Source organism: Nomascus leucogenys, chromosome 6 (assembly GCF_006542625.1).
Source record: "Nomascus leucogenys isolate Asia chromosome 6, Asia_NLE_v1, whole genome shotgun sequence".
NCBI classification, from domain to species: Eukaryota; Metazoa; Chordata; class Mammalia; order Primates; family Hylobatidae; genus Nomascus; species Nomascus leucogenys.
The window spans coordinates 88,825,628-88,842,745 of NC_044386.1; the positions used below are offsets into that span (position 1 = coordinate 88,825,628).

Sequence of the window (17,118 nt, forward strand, 5' to 3'; positions counted from 1 at the left end):
GTCTCTACTAAAAATACAAAATTAGCCGGGCGTAGTGGCGCATGCCTGTAGTCCCAGCTACTCGGGAGGCTGAGGCAGGAGAATCGGTTGAGCCAGGGAGGCGGAGGTTGCGGTGAGCTGAGAACGTGCCATTGCACTCCAGCCTGGGCAACAAAAGTGAAACTTCGTCTCAAAAAACAAAAACAAAAAACAAACAAAAGAAACAAGAAGTTAGGACCCAGATGGGAGGAGGAACTTATTAAGCAGCAATGATGAATGGAACCAGAACTAGAACCCATGAATCCAGACTAGCAAATGCTCTTTCCATTGTCGCAGCCCTTTAGGGGCAAACACGCGCCCGCCATCTCCCAGGAGCCTCATTCATTCATTTACTTTCACAGCACGCACCTTCCAGGCTCCCCCGCACACGTAGAGGTTTGAGGCGGGAACCAGATGAGGACGAAGGCGGAGATGCTGTTGGTACCAGGTCTGGCCTTGCACTCCGGCTCTGCGAACCTAACGCGTGGTCTTGCAAGCCTAGCCCCTGGGCATCAGGGCTGACTGCCCTGGGAATGCCTGGAGAGATGAACAGGGAACTCATCAGATGCCACAGCAGAAGCAAAGGCGTGGCATCTGGAGGCCCACTTCCTTATGGACACGGAGTCCCGCACTCAGGGTGACCTGTCACCTCCTCTGCCACGTCCAACATCACCTACGATGAAGGAGAAGATGCAGGAAGCTTAGAGGCCGAGGCTAGGCGGCCAGACGAAGTGTCGTCCTCTGCCCCGGTCTCGGCCCCAGGGATCCTGGCACCTCTCCTGCGCTGGCGCGTGAAGGTCGCAGGCCCACAGTTGAGCTTTTTTTTTTTTTTTTTTTTGAGACGGAGTTTCGCTCTTGTTGCCGAGACTGGAGTGCAATGGAGCAATCTTGGCTCACCGCAACCTCCGCCTCCCGGGTACAAGCGAGTCTCCTGTCTCAGCCTCCCAAGTAGCTCTGATTATAGGCATGCGCCACTATCCCCGGCTAATTTAGTAGAGACGGGGTTTCACCATGTTAGTCAGGCTGGTCGCGAACTTTGATCCACCCACCTTGCCCTCCCAAAGTGCTGGGATTACAGGCGTGCGCCCGGCCGACAGTCGAGCTCTTAGAGCCCGCGGCGCGCCCACCTACGCGGCGCCGGGAGGAAAAGGCGGGCGGAGAAGCGGGGCTGGAGGCCGAGTGTGGCCGAGGGAAGCCGAACTTTCCAGTTTCGCTGAGGCCTGTTAACCGCTGGGGGCGCCTTCGGGACCGCCGGCTTCTGCGCATGCTCTTGACCCTCCGTCCGCCCGAGGAATGTCTTAAGCCAGGAGCTGATTAGTGGATGAAGGCAGCTGATCTGTTTTGAAGCCTCCGTGTCTAGAGAGGCCAACGCTTTCATTACCCAGCAGGAATGGGGTGGGGCGCATTTGTAGTTGGGAATCCTGAGCCCGGGCTGTTGCTTGGAGGACTGGGGAGCAGCAGTAGATTTCGGCGTTACCAGGAGAGGTCTCGAGCACCAGATCCCTGTTCCTTCGCTTCGCAGAAGTAGGTTCTAGCCGTTCCCAGCGCCTTCATTTCCAGAAGGCGATTTTACCCAGAGAAAGGAGAGGGAAGATTTGCTCTACCTTTGGCTCTTTATCAAATAGCTAAATCACGTGGGAAGCTGGTAAACAAAAACACAAAAATGAATGAAACAAACAGCTTGCCGGGCCCCTCCAAGGCCCACTGAACCACAATTATGTGCATATGTTTATAGTATTAAAAAACTTATGGGAGGATTCAAAAGTAATTACAGTGGTTACTTCTGAGGACAGGGATTGGATGGGGTGGAAGAAATATTTTTTTTTTTTTTTTTTTTTTTTTTGAGACGGAGTCTCGCTCTGTCGCCCAGGCTGGAGTGCAGTGGCGCGATCTCGGCTCACTGCAAGCTCCGCCTCCCGGGTTCGCGCCATTCTCCTGCCTCAGCCTCTCCGAGTAGCTGGGACTACAGGCGCCCGCCACCACGCCCGGCTAGTTTTTTTTGTATTGTTAGTAGAGACGGGGTTTCACCGTGGTCTCGATCTCCTGACCTCGTGATCCGCCCGCCTCGGCCTCCCAAAGTGCTGGGATTACAAGCGTGAGCCACCGCGCCCGGCAGGAAGAAATATTTTTGCTTTCCAGTTTATCCTTTCTATATTGCTTGAACTTTTAAAGACCATGAACATGCATTACTTTCCTAAATTAAAAACACTAGTTTTGATTTTTTTAAAATTGGAGAGGGTTTCATGTGGAAGAGAGACTCAACTTCCAAGTAGTTCTAGAAGGAAGGACTCTGACCAGTTTTGAGACAGTTTTAGGTCAAAATAAGAAAAATAAGGAAAAGCTTTGCTAGGTGTTAGGCTGAGGCTGGGATATGGAAGACAGTGTTGCTTCAGGAGGAAGTGAACTAGATGCTTCCTCCAGCTATGAGATCATGTAAGTCTTCTGGGACACGGTTAAATGCTCTGATATCAGACTACCTGGGTTGGCTCAAATCCCATTGCTGCTAAATAGGGCTGTGTGACTTTGAGTGAGTTATTTAACCTCTCTGTGCCTCAGTTCCATCATATGCATAGTGGGGATCATGTTGACACCTACCTCATAGAGTTCTTGTAGAATTAAATGAGATGGCACATATAAAACACTTAGCATAGTTCCTGTTCAAAAACTGTTGAGTGTTTCTTTGCTATCTCATATGAATTGGTGGCTAAAAAGTTAAAAAGTGGCTGGGCGCAGTGACTCACTCCTTTGGGAGGCCAAGGAAGGTGAATCACTTGAGGCCAGGAGTTGGAGACCAGCTTGGCCAACATGGCAAAAACCCATCTCTACTAAAAATACAAAAATAAGCCGGGTGTGGTGGCATGTGCCTGTAATCCCAGCTACTCAGGAGGCTGAGGCATGAGAATCATTTGAACCCTGGAGCTGGAGGTTGCAATGAACCAAGATCGTGCCACTGCACTCTATCCTGGGTGACAGAGAGAGACTCTGTCTCAAAAAATAAAAAAAAATAAAAAAATAAAAAGGAAATCAAAGAAACAGTTTCTACAATTAGAAAGACTGTTTTATTTTTACACCCTTTATGGGGAAGGTCAAATATTGGATTTTCAGAGTTAAAGGAATTATTGGGTTGGTAGAATTTCGTATATGCTGGATGGCTTTGCTGACAAAAGGAATTTTTGTTTACCAGATGCTGGCTCAGTGTTGCCCCATAGTGGCCAATCCTGGGAAGGGCTACCGGGATTGACCCCTTCACGCTAGAGTGCTTTCTAGGCTAGGGTGTGAGTTCCACAGTCAGGGCTGTCTGGCTGCTTGGCCGAAGGATGAGTGAGTCAGTCCACACCTTAGTAAGGAAAGCATGTTTGTGTGCCCTCCCATGACCCAGCCAAGAGGAAACCAAGAGAACTCTAATATGCTCTTCCCTCCCTTGTAGTTTACTTAGCACGCTTGACTTCGCCTCTGCAAACGCTCAAGTTCATTTCTTGTTTAAAAACAAAGAAAGATGTCACTGAATCACTGTGCAATCTGGTGCACCCTTGGTTTTCCTCAAAGGTTGTTGGAAGAAAAGGCCACATGAAAACCATTTCTGCTTTTGCCAGAAAACTTGAGCAGGCTGTTATGTTGTTATGGTCTCCTAAATAAGGTCTCATGTGAAAAATTCTTGTAAAATTTAGGGGCAGGAGAAAGTTTGTGTCCTCTGGGGCATTAGTCCGCATCCTCCTGTATGATAACGAGAGCTCTGTGACTTCACACTCTCTCTTCTCTGCTTCAGCTGCTGAGAAATTCAGTACCAGACCAGGTGCCCAATCTCAGTAATTAAATTAACCCAAATGGGTAAGGTATTTACCTCCTCCTCCTTTTCTTGGTACTGATTTTTAAAATAAAAATTTTGGCAGCTTTTTTATTGACTTTACTGCATAGTTGTACTTTGATCTATACTCAAATTCTTTTGAGAAAGAGGAAAGGAATTCACAAATTAAATGAAAAATTGAATATTGGAAGGTTTTTTTCTGGTGGCACGTTAAATGAGATATTAAGTTAGTGGTTGTACTTGGGTTTTGAGACTAACAAGCTTATAGGTCCAAGATTTCAGGTCATAATTTTTCTTTACTTGGGAAAATGAGAACCTCATGCATATCAGGCCATCAAAGAAGTTGTGGGGTGTGGTGAAAAGATAGCAGTTCAGGCTTGTTTTTTGTTTGTTTGTTTGTTTGTTTGGAGACGGAGTCTCTCTGTCACCCAGGCTGGAGTGCAGTGGCATGATCTCGTCTCACTACAACCTCTGCCTCCTGAGTTCAAGCGATTCTCCTGCCTCTGCCTCCCGAGTAGCTGGGACTACAGGCGCGCACCACCACACCCGGCTAATTTTTGTAGTTTTAGTAGAGACGGGGTTTCACCACAAGGCTTGTTTTTTATCCACTATCACCAAGGATAATATTGAATCAGTGTGAACATTCAGAGACCGAAAAAGCTAGAAGCCCTATTTGGACCCAAAATATTTTCCCTCTGCTGTCATTTCAGACATGCCGCCATTAGGGCTTCATTTCCCTGTAGTCTTCTTTAAATACCAAAACTGCCCTGGGAAGGTTAAGACATCAGTTTCTTCATACTTTAGAGCAAATGGGATTGATTCCCAGGTCCTCCTTTCTGTAAACTGGGTTTTTGCCTCCTCACCAAGAGACTGGGCTCCCTGGACGAGCAGAGGCTGCTGGGTAAGAGAGACTTAGTTCTGTTTCAACAAGCTGTGTGGCCTTCGACAAGCCCCCTGACCTCTGTGGCCCCTGGTGTCCTCACATTGCCATGAAGGGCTTTTGAGGATGCTCCAGCTCCCACATGGCCAATCCCGACTCCCCTCCCAGGGCCCCTGATGGGCCTTGCGGCCGGTGCCAGTGGAGTCACCTTCCAGCCCAGCGGGGTGCTTCAGCTCCTTGCTCTGTTGACTCTCAAGTAAAGCCTTTCTTGTGTTTACTCAGCAAAGATTCTTTTAAGACAGGCTAAGCACACGGTTTACTCTGCTAACAAGCCTTGGCATTTATTGTGAGGACCTGTGTTGACTTATTCTCGAGTCTCCATTGACATTCACTGAGAAACGTTAACGTAAACACAAGGAGACATCCTGGGAGCTCTGAGGCCTGACATTGTGCTGGGGAAGGAGCTCCAGAAAGGGCCATCCTTTCTGTTTTGGTTAGAATCACCTTGAGAGTTAAAAATAACAATAATATAGGCACCATAAGAGATTCTAATGATCTCCTTTTACTTTTTAGGTTCAGTATCTGAACACTTTTGCTGAAGGTCTCTGGAAAGCTCCCTGTGTTAATTCTGGATGAGACTATGTCCGGGCCAGCCACTTCCTGAGCCTCCTTCCGTGTGCATTGGCCTGCTGCATGCTGGAGACCCGCGGCACAGCTGCCAAGTGCCCCTGTGTGGCTCTGTGATCTTGGGACAGTCACTTCCTCTCTCTGGTTGTCAGTCTTCTCATCCGTAAGGTAAGGGGACGCTGTCTCCATGCTCATCTCCCCAGCTAGACTGGGGCCTCAGGCCTAAGCCCAGGGCCTAAGAGCCCTAAAAAAATGTTTGCTGGATAAATGAATGAATAAGCCACATTAGCCACTCTCTCCAGTCTTGCTCCGACATCTTGCACCTGAATCCTCCCCCAATGCAGGCTCTGCTTTGAGTCGTAGTCTGATGAGATCTGCTAATGGGGTCACTGCAGACAACCACAGAGCCCCAGTGTCTGACTCATACACTGCGGCTGCCAAGTGGTTTCACCTGCCTCTGCCTCTCTCATGCTCTCCTCTCATCCAAGCTGATGCTTGTAAAGGAAACAGCTTTCAGGTGAGGGGCCTGTGTATTTGGTTTGTCTTTGTTGCCTGGAAACTGTTGACATCCTGAGACATTCTGTTGCCTTCACTGGGTAATGAAAAATTGATTACTTTTCTCACTGTCAACAAACTATAGCCTGTTCCCCTTGGCTGGGAATGGGTGAGAAGTGTGTACGTCTTGCTCCGTGGCTGTTTGCTTGCTTTCAAGAAGTTGGGTTTGCTTGACTTAGAGGTGGGGGTGGGGCCCAGAGCAGAGGGACAGGATGAGTGGCTGTGGGGGAGGCTCTCGGGGAGAGGACCCTCCTTACTTCCCTTGAGCGCTCCCTCAGTTCCAGCAAATGCCTTCGCCCAGCTGACCCGTGTCACCTCTCCCCTCTGCAGTGTTCTCTCTGCTCAGCCTACCCAGAAGCCTTCTTGAGTCTCTCCAGCCCTGGGGACAACCTGAGATACACAGCTAATACCATTTCCTCTGTGTTCTGCTCTGTATGGTGTCTCCTCTGGACTGTGCACTGGGCTGGCATCCCCTACCTGAGGGGATGGGCAATAGATATACCCAGAGGAGCTCAGCATGCTAGATTTAGAAGGGACCTCAGAGAGCATCCAGCCCTCTTGGTTTTACATTTGTGGAAGAGGAAGCTCAGAGGGCAGGTGACGTGGCTGTGGCCACATAGCTAAGTGGTAACAGAGTATGGCTTCTTGACTCCCAGTCCAGTGGAATGAAGTTCGTCAGTTTGGTACTCACTGTCCTTGGTGGAATATGAAAGTCATGAGATGGCCCTCATCCCAGGAACATATCAAACACTCAGCAAAAGGGGACAGAGACTGAGCAAGAGTGGACAGAGGCCTGGGGTCTTTCCGTGGGGAGCATGGTGACTTGGCCACTCAGCAGGGATGGAGGTGGCGGAGCTCATGTGAGAGAAGCTTTCAAAAGGTGGTGTTGAGAGAATAGTGAAGAACGGGCTTTGCAAGTGTGGCCTGATGTGTAGGCTTGGCCAAGTCCTCTCCTTTCCTGACTCCACGTTTGGTGCCTGCATGCCTTGCTCCCCAGAGCGGGGACAGCGTGTGGGCCCCACAGCCACGGGAGAGCAGAACTGCCCAGGGTAGGAGGTCACAGCCTCAGGCCTCCTGGTCCCACTCCAGCAGCCTTCTTGGCCCCAGGTAAGATCTGTAGATCACCCTGTAGGCTCCGCCTTGCCCCCAGCCTTAGGGAAGCCCGTGCTTGCAACAGGGTAGATAAGGGCTCTCTGAGATTCCCTGAGCTATCACTCCTGGCCGGCCCTACTTTAGACCTGCCTTGCTCCAGGAAAGGATCTTACACTTGGTCCCAGGGCCCCAGGCCTGCCTGGATGTCTCTGAGTCAGCTTCAGGGGATCATAACTTTAAGCCTCTTGTTCTTCACTGATTCTTGTACTCAGGCATTTCTTGAGTTCGTTAGTCCCTGGGTTTCAGGCTGGCTGAGGAGCAGCCAATTGGAGGGCTCTGGACATGTTTTGCTTGCTTTGCATCAATGGTGGACTGGGGCTGGGGCTGGGAAGGGTGCTTTATCACTAATGTCATTTAGAATTCCCAGTGCGTGGTCAGGATGAGAAGCAGACTAGCTTCTTTTTCTTCTTTTTTTTTTTTCTTCTTGAGACAGAGTCTTGCCCTGTCACCCAGGCTGGAGTGTAGTGGCGAGATCTCGGCTCACCGCAACCTCCGCCTCCCGGATTCAAGCAATTCTCCTGCCTCAGCCTCCCGAGTAGCTGGGATTACAGGCGCCCGCCACCATGCCTGGCTAATTTTTGTATTTTTAGTAGAGATGGGGTTTCACCATGTTGACCAGGCCGGTCTCGAACTCCTGACCTCAAGTGATCCACCCACCTCGGCCTTCCAAAGTGCTGGGATTATAGGCGCAAGCCACCACGCCCGGCCCAGACTGGCTTCTACTCAGTTTTATCACTATTGTTACATTCTCTACAGACTCATTGCCTGACCCTGGGGAATGGACCCTTCTGCCCCTCACCCCCACCCCAGGTATACCACCGGCAGGTACAGAGGTTTTTACATACTTATTTCTTTTTAAAATAAACCTTATTTTTTAGAACAGTTTTAGGTTTACAGCAAAATTGAGCAGAAGGTACAGATATTTCCCATATATCACCTACCCCTACAACATGCACAGCCTCCCCCACCATCAAAAACCTGCAGGGAGTGAGTGGTCCATTTGTTACAGTCCATTAACCTGCACTGATACATCATCGTCTCCCAAAGTCCATAGTTTACATGAGAGTTTGCTCTTGGTGCTGTGTATTCTGTGGATCTGGAAAATGTAGAATGACATGCATCCATCATTGAGGCATCACACAGAGCAGTCTCACTCCCCTAAAAGTCCCCTGAGCTCCACCTGTTCATCCCTCCCTCCCCCAACCCTGGCAACCACTGATCTTTTTACCGTCTCCATAGTTTTGCCGTTTCCAGAATGTCATCTAGTTGGAATCGTGCAGTCTGTAGCCTTTTCAGATTGGCTTCTCTCGCTTAGTAATGTGCATTTAAGGTTCCTCCATGTCTTTTCATGGCTTGGTAGCTCATTTCTTTTTAGCACTGAATAATACTCCACTCTCTGGTTGTGACACGGTTTATCCATTCATTTACTGAAGAACATCTTGGTTGCTTCTAAGTTTTGGCAATTATGAATAAAGCTGCTATAAACACCTGTGTGCAGGTTTTGTGTAGACATAAGTTTTTTTTCAACTCCTTTGGGTGAATACCAAGGAGCATGATGTACAGAATTTAAAAAATTGGGAAGCAGGTGAGGCACGGTGGCTGAGGCCTGTAATCTCAGCACTTTGGGAGGCCAAGATGGGAGGCGTGCTTGAGCCCAGGAGTTTGAGACCAGCCTGGGCGACAAAGTGAGACCCCCATCTCTACAAAAAAATAAAAAAGTTAGCTGGGTGTGGTCGTACACATCTGTAGTCCCAGCTACTTGGGAGGCTGGGGCGAGAGGATCCCCTGAGCCCAGGAGGTTGAGGCTGCAGTGAGCCATGGTTACGCCACTGCACTCCAGTCCGGGTGACAGAGCAAGACTGTCTCGAAAAAAATAAATTTAGAAACATTACCCAAGTTGTGGATTTCTGGTTTCTTGTTAAACATTGGAGGATCTGGATGGTATGTGTCTGATGATGCAGTCAGCACCGCTGCTGCTGTCCTTTTGGGTTGGGCTGTGCCGCCTCTTCAACTCGTCTCTGCCCCCACCTCCTGTAGTCTTTACTCTGCCACAACTGCACTCGTGCCTGGCCATTTGAGTTTGCAATCCCTGAAGGAGATAGTGTAACACTTCTCAGGTGGGGGGCCTTGAGGATGGTCCAACCGCATCACTACATGTCCCTGGTAGTCCTGGATTTGGTAGATGTGGTTTAGGTGCCCTGGAGGTCCCTGTAGCAACATGTGATTTTCCTGTGGCCTGGTTTTGAAGGGAGCATGCCACAAGGTTGGTAGAATGGAGTGAATTGCTGACAAGTGAGTGAGTGGGCCTAGCCTGCCACCTGCCACCCAGCTCTCAGTACCCCTGTTGGGCTTGGTTTTGTTCCCAGAATCCAGTCTTGACGATTTGCCTGACAGTCTGCTCCTTCCCAGGTGCAGGAGTTTGTTTTAATTCTCCTTTCTTTCTATGGACTGGACGCATTTGTCTACTAACTCATTCACTCATTGAATTATTCAGCATGTATCCACGAATTATCATTAGGCAAACACTGCTTTCGATGTCAGAGATGCGGAGATTAGTTAGATCAAGTCCTAACTCTTGAAAGTCTCTTATCTGGTGGAATAAAGACCCTTCAAGGGTTATACTGTGTTTAGGAGGTCTGTGGTAAGGAGCAGCAGCTGTCAGGAGGCAAGGGCGGGGCAAAGGGGTGGGCTTGTGTTGGAAGGTGTTAGGGAGGCTTCGTGGAGGAGATGTTTTGGCTGCAGAGAAAGCTGCTCTTAAATAACACGGAGTAGCTAGATAAACATCCATAGAACTGCAGGGATGTGGTGTGGGTGGAACTGAGTGTAAGGAGAGTGGCAGTGGAAGAGATGACTGGGTGAGGGCCAAGCTCAGAGTAGCCCTGCCCAATAGAAATAGGACGAGCCACCTAGGCGATTATAAACTTCCTAGGGCCACATTCAAAAATGGAAAAGGACACAAGCTAAATCACTTTTATTTTATTTTTTTTTTTGATACGGAGTCTCACTCTTGTCGCCCAGGCTGAAGGGCAGTGGCACAATCTCGACCCACTGCAACCTCCACCTCCTGGGTTCAAGCGATTCTTCTGCCTCAGCCTCCCAAGTAGCTGGGACTACAGGCACCCTCTGCCATGCCCAGCTAATTTCTTTTTGTATTTTTAATAGAGACAGGGCTTCACCAAGTTGGTCAGGCTGATCTGAAACTCCTGACCTCAAGCGATCCACCCACCTTGGCCTCCCAGAGTGCTGGGATTTCAGGCACCTGGCTCAATTTTTTTTTTTTTTTAGGATGGAGTCTCACTCTGTCACCCAGCCTGGAGTGCAGTGGCGCTACCTCGGCTCACTGCAACCTCCACCTCCTGGGTTCAAGCGATTCTCCTGCCTCAGCCTCCTAAGTAGCTGGAATTACAGGCAGGCATACGCCACTAACCACGCCCAGCTAATTTTTGTATTTTTTTTAGTAGAGACAGGGTTTCACCATGTTGGTTAGGCTGGTCTCAAACTCCTGACCTTGTGATCCACCCACCTTTGGCCTCCCAAAGTGCTGGGATTACAGGCGTGAGCCACCGCACCTGGCCTTGAGTCATTGTGTCTAACCTACCTGGCTCAATTTTAATAATATATTTTATTTAACTCAATATATCCAAAATATTGTCATTTCAACATGTGGCAGTAGCCACATTTCAAGTGCTCAATGGCTACATGGACTAGTAGCTACCGCAGTGATGGGACATTCTTCTAGAACATTCTTTTTTTTTTTTTTTGAGACAAAGTCTCATTCTTTCACCCAGACTGGAGTACAGTGGCACGATCTTGGCTCACTGCAGCCTCTGCCTCTGCCTCCTGGGTTCAAGTGATTCTTGTGCCTCAGCCTCCCAAGTCACTGATATTATAGGCTCATGCCCCCACGTCTGGCTAATTTTTGTATTTTTAGTAGAGATGGGGTTTCGCCATGTTGACCAGACTAGTCTCGAACTCCTGATGTCAAGTGATCTGCCCACCTCAGTCTCCCAAAGTGCTGAAATTACAGGTGTGAGCCACCATGCCTGGCCTCTCTAGAATGTTCTTTATCCTCAAGCCTCAAGGAGGGAGTGACACAGTAGGTTTTTGTTGAAGAAATACCCTCCAGCTCCTGGAAAAGTGGAAAAGTGCCTGAGGGAGGGAGGCGGGGAGGCCCATGGAGGCAGTGCAGGAAGCACCGACCTAGGCGTGAGATAGAGAGGAAAGCTCAGGTACGAGGGAAGATTGTTTTTTAATGACTGTCTCCCAAGGAAGTTGTGATTCAGCCCCCTGAAAAGATGTGACATCAGCAGGAATCCCCACTCCTCAGGAGAGCCCCAGAATTGTCTTGAGCCCTAAGACAAGGATATAAATTTAGGGAAGTCATCATAGACAATTTTGCTCTGAAACTCAGGGTGCTTGACTGGGCGCAGTGGCGCACACCTGTAGTCCCAGCAATTCAGAAGATCAAGGCAGGAGGAATGCTTGAGCCCAGGAGGTCAAGACTGCAGTGAGCTGTGATTGTACCACTGCACTCTAGCCTGGGTGACAGAGCAAGACCCTGTCTATAAATAAAACAAAACAAAAAGCCACCCAGAGTGCTACCATCCGCAGCCCTACGTCAGGTTCAGATCCCATCCCTCCCTCCCAGCCTGCATTTCCAGAGGCTGTCTTGACTCCTTGACTGAGACAGCATCCGCCTTTCTGCTCTCTGCCTGTCTCTCACAGATGGGTAGGGCTGAGCTCAGGGGCTGACTTTGAGCCACTGTCCCTGGGGCTCTGTCCTTGTCCTGAGCTACCCCTCAGCTCCAGCTGCAGATCTAGAGCTGCACCCTGAGTCAGCAGTGGGACCTGAGTCTCAAAACGGCAGAGGAGTTCTGGCTGTCTGCTGAGGTAGCACACGAGGAAATGGATTCCTCGTACTGGCCGGGTGGCCTCTGGCCTGTCATTTGTCCTCTTTGGACCCGTGCCTCTCACAGCATAGTCTGAGGACTGCATTGGCTCCCAAAATATTATTACTTGTCTATATGGAGACAGATACAGCAAGTACCTGCTGAGAATGTAAGAGTAAGCATATAGAAACTTTTGGCAGGGTGCAGTGGCTCAAGCCTGTAATCCCAGCAGTTTGGCAGGCCAAGAGGAAAGGATCACTTGAAGCCAGGAGTATGAGACCAGCCTGGGCAACATGGCGGAATCCTGTCTCTACAAAAAATAGCCAGGCGTGATGGTACACGCTACTCAGGAGGTTTAGGTGGGAGGATCCCCTGGGTGGGGAAATGGGGAGACTTTGGTCAAAGGGTAAAAGTTTCAGTTAGACAGAAGGAATACCTTTTTTGAGGTCTATTGCACAGCATGGTGACTATCCTTAATAATAATGTATTGTAAATTTCAAAATTGCTAAGAGTGTAAATTTCAAATGTTCTTACCACTAAAATGGTAAGCGAGATGATGGATTTGTTAAAATTAGCTTGACTTTATCATTCCACACTGTATACATATATCAAACATCACATCAGACCCCACAAATGTATGCAATTAATAATAAAAAATTATAAACAGGGGCCGGGCGCGGTGGCTCACGCTTGTAATCCCAGCACTTTGGGAGGCCGAGGCGGGTGGATCACGAGGTCAGGAGATCGAGACCACGGTGAAACCCCGTCTCTACTAAAAATACAAAAAAATTAGCCGGGCGTGGTGGCGGGCGCCTGTAGTCCCAGCTACCCGGAGAGGCTGAGGCAGGAGAATGGCGTGAACCCGGGAGGCGGAGCTTGCAGTGAGCCGAGATCGCGCCACTGCACTCCAGCCTGGGTGAAAGAGCAAGACTCCGTCTCAAAAAACAAAAAAAAACACACACACACACACACAAAAAAATTATAAACAGGAACAAAAAACCAGTGGCAACCTGGTCCTTCTTCAGAGAGGGCTTGGGAAATCCTGCCTCGACCCTCTCTCCAGTAGGGTGAAAGGGAGGTGAGCCTTGCAGTTCTCCTTTGGGGCAGGAGGGGGCAGCAGATACACGGGTAATCCATCTTTCCCTGCTGGACTGGTTCCTTCATTCTCCAAGCATCCTCCATTTGGCACCTTCTGGATGCTGGGGACACAGGGAGAAAGAGAGCTTTCTCCTTCTTCCTGTTTTGCCTCAGTCCAGGGCAAAGCCACCAGGGAGAGTGTCCAGGGGGGCTGTCTACATGGAGATGACACAAAATAACCCCTGCCAGGGGCTCTCCTCTCAGGAGGTGTAGCTACACGGCTTGAGTGTATAGCAGAGGCCTGAGTCAGGCTTTCTGGGTTCGAATCCTGACTCCTTCTCTAGTTGCTGTGAGATGTAGGAAAGTCAGTCGCTCCAAAGCCCAGCTTCCTCAAGTGTAAAGGGGGCGTGTTAATGGTAGCTGCCCTACAGGGGTATTGGGGGATTAAAGGAGAAGTTTTTTTTTTTTTTTTTGAGATGGAGTTTCACTCTTGTTGCCCAGGCTGGAGTGCAATGGTGCATTTGTGGCTCACTGCAACCTCCGCTTCTCAGGTTCAAGTGATTATCCCTCCTTAGCTTCCCAAGTAGCTGGGATTACAGGTGTGTGCCACCATGCCTGGCTACTTTTTTTGTATTTTTAGAAGAGACGGGGTTTCACCATGTTGGTCAGGCTGGTCTCAAAGTCCTGACCTCAGGTGATCTGCCCGCCTCGGCCTCCCAAAGTGCTGGGATTACAGGTGTGAACCGCTGCGCCTGGCAGGAGAGAATTCTTACAGAGCACTTAGTACTGTGCCTGGCCTGTACAGACACCTGCCTAAGCAATGTGTTCATTATTGTTGACAGTCTCACCCTGTCTTGCTTTCTCTCAGCTCCTGTGAGGTTGAGAAATGTCACTCTTCTCTGATAGGCACTTTTCCAGAGGGCAGCCAGTTCCACCAGTCACTCTGACTGTTGGACCCTTTGACATAGTGAGATTTGGCTCAGTCCTTACCTCCTCCAGGAAGTCTGCCAAGATGAATGCAAGTCCTAAGAGCCTCCTCACTGTAGCCTCGTTTTTCAATGATTAATTACTAATTAATTCCTAATTTTCCTCCTGCATGTCACCCCAGCCCTGCAGAGACTCTGCACGTTCCATAATGTACAAGGCATTGTCCTAGCCATGTTGCTGCCAGAAGACACTGTGAGGGTTGCAAGCCTGGCACCAGGAGCCAGGCTGCCTGGGTTGGAATCCTGGCTCCACATCTGGCCAGCTGTGTGGCTTTGGGCAAGTTGCTTGACTCCTCTGGGCACCCAGCCCTCAGTTTCCCTGTTCTATCTTGTGTATTACTGTGATATGAGTGAAGTAATGCAGGTGAAGGCCAGGTACCTGCACTGAGCAAGTGCCCAATAATCCCAGCACTTTGGGAGGCCGAGGTGGGCGGATCACTTGAGATCAGGTGTTTGAGACCAGCCTGCCCAACATGGTGAAACCCCATCTGTACTAAAAATACAAAAAGTAGCTGGGTGTGGTGGTGGGCACCTATAATCCCAGCTACTCGGGAGGCTGAAGCACAAGAATTGCTTGAACCTGGGAGGCAGAGATTGCAGTGAGTCCAGATTGCACCACTACACTCCAGCCTGGGTGGTAGAGTGAGGCTCTGTCTCAAAAATAATAATAATAATAAAAAAAAATTAAAAAAATAAATAAAAATCAGGCCAGGCGTGGTGGCTCATACCTGTAATCTGAGCACTTTGGGAGGCCGAGGCACATGGATTACTTGAGGTCAGGAGTTCTAGACCAGCCTGCCCAATATGATGAAACCCTGTTTCTACTAAAAATACAAAAAAAGTAGCCAGGCTACTGTGGCACATGCCTGTAGTCCCAGCTACTTGGGAAGCTGAGGCAGGAGAATCACTTGAACTCGGGAGGCAGAGGTTTCAGTGAGCCAAGATTGTGCCACTGCACTCCAGCCTGGGCGACAGAGCGAGACTCCATCTAAAAAAAAAAAAAAAAAAAAAAAAAATCAGCAGAAGAGAACACTGCGGCTCAGGAAGGAGAAGAGCTTGATTATTAAGTACCTACCAAATGCAGCGCCCTAAACATACACTATCTCATTTTTTCTTCCTAGAAGAAAGGTAGGCACTTTTGTCTCCATTTTGCACATGAGAGACTCAGTTGCACAAATCTGCAGGACCACGGAGAACAGGAGTTGTTCCTGATATGAAGGATCTGACAGTTAGTATCTGATACAAAGTCCAGAGTTCCTCTTTGCCTGTTTTGTGATGGAAGGATAAAAAGATGTGAGTTTTTTGGGGTCCCCTAGGCATAGACCTAGAAGGCCAGAAATAAACATTTATTTTCCTCTCTGTTTTGCCTGAAAACCCAAGAGGGCTTTCAAGAGGATAAAGGTGTTAGTGGGAAAGTGGGGGTCTCATTCGAGGACCCCCTAGGGTCTCTTGTAACAGGTGGCCCTGCAGCATTAAAGGCTCTTGCAGAAGAGCGTGGGAGTGAGCAGCAGGGGGCGCTACGACCTCGGCGGAGAGACGCAGCTTCCCTGGGGAAACAGACCCCGGGCTTTGAGTGCTTAGGAGCAAAGCTCAGCCTGAAATAGATAGGCAGCAGCACCCCAGCCCACTCACCCACTCAGGAAACTTGAACCTGAGAGCTGAGAGCTAGAGGGGCCTCCCGAAATCAAGATCAGTATGGTAACTGCAAGCACTGGCTTTGGAGTTTGTGGATTTGTAGTTGAAAATCCGCTCAGCACTTTCTAGTTATGTGACCCCGGGCAGGTACTTAACCTCTTGGAGCCTCAGTGGCCTCACTGAATAAAAATTAACACCTGTTTCATGGAGCGCTCAGGAGGATCAAGGCAATGATGCGTGTAAATTTCTTAGCATAGTGTCTGGCATCTATGAGCACTCAGTGAAGGGCAGCCAGTGTTGCTATTAAAGGTCATGTGATTTTCAGGGTAGTCCCAAAGAGGCGAGGCCCCTGCCCTTCAGTGTCTAGAGCCCCTGTGCTGCTGTGGACACCTGCTTTGGTTCTTCAGTGGGGCTCACTTTCTGGGACACTGGACTATCTGAGTCTCTTTCTGACAAGCAAACTGCCCATGCCCTGACAGCCCTGCTTCTCTCCAGATGCCTAAGAATCCCATTTGGGCCAACAGGTTTGCTGGAGGTCAATGGGGAGGAGGAGGGCAGTGTGGTCCCTGCTCTGCTATGAACTTGCTGAGGCCTGTGTTGCCTGGAATAAGTCCCTTGCCCTCTCTGGGCCTCGATTTCTTCATTTAGATCTAGAGGAGCTGCAAGAGATAAGTGTTGGGATCCTTCTCAGTCCAGTCTCAGCATCCTATGAGTGTGTCCCCATCCAGGAAACATATGTGCATTTTAACGGGGTCCTTTGCTGGCTAAACGTGAAAGTGTGGTTTGAGGTAAAGAACAGATAGGCTTCTAGCTAAGGCCCATGGACGAGACAGCTTGTGGACAACTTTTCTCAGTAAAGAGGTTAAAGAGGTGGCATGGGCCTTCCACACTGTCCAACATGCCTTTCCTGTGTCCCTCCTGGATTACACTGTCCCCAGGATCAGGGTCCCTATCCTCTCTCCACAGCACCCAGCACAGTCTGCTGTAAGGAAGGGTCTGAGAGAGTAGTTTTCCCTAAGGCACGAATGACTGGTAGGGCTGGAGCTACCCATTCTGAGGAGATTTGAACTTGGACAGGAATACAGCTTTTTATCCAGAGAAAATAGACTCTATTTATGGAATGCCAGCAAGAGACTTTGAAACTGGAAGAATGTCACCTCCATTCAAGTCACAGCAGCCTCATTCCCTGGCTTTCCTCGGGCAGGTGTGGCTGCCAGGGCAACTGGTTCAAAAACCTGTGGCACACAGAACGAAGAAGAATGAAGACACTGGACATCATCAAAATCACAAACTTTTGTGCTTCAAAGGACACCATCAAGAAAGTGAAAGATTATCCCACAGAATAGAAGAGAATATTTGCAAGTTATGTATCTGACAATAAGCTTGTATCCAGAATATATAAATAACTCTTACAACTCAACAACAAAAAGACAAATGCCCAATTTAAAAATGGGCAATGGACTTGAAAAGACATTTCTCCAAGGGAGATATACA

The 17,118-nt window shown here is 49.1% G+C and overlaps 1 long non-coding RNA gene across 1 annotated transcript in view; it reads left to right on the forward strand.

Annotated features, from left to right (window-relative positions):
- Positions 1-1,484: 1,484 nt before the first annotated feature.
- The window catches only part of LOC105739935, a 105,745-nt gene continuing 90,111 nt past the window's right edge, over positions 1,485-17,118 (forward strand). Inside the window, exons 1-3 of the long non-coding RNA XR_001115924.2 lie at positions 1,485-1,503; positions 4,534-4,724; positions 5,277-5,498. This is a non-coding gene — a long non-coding RNA (uncharacterized LOC105739935). The remainder of the gene's footprint in view (positions 1,504-4,533; positions 4,725-5,276; positions 5,499-17,118) is intronic.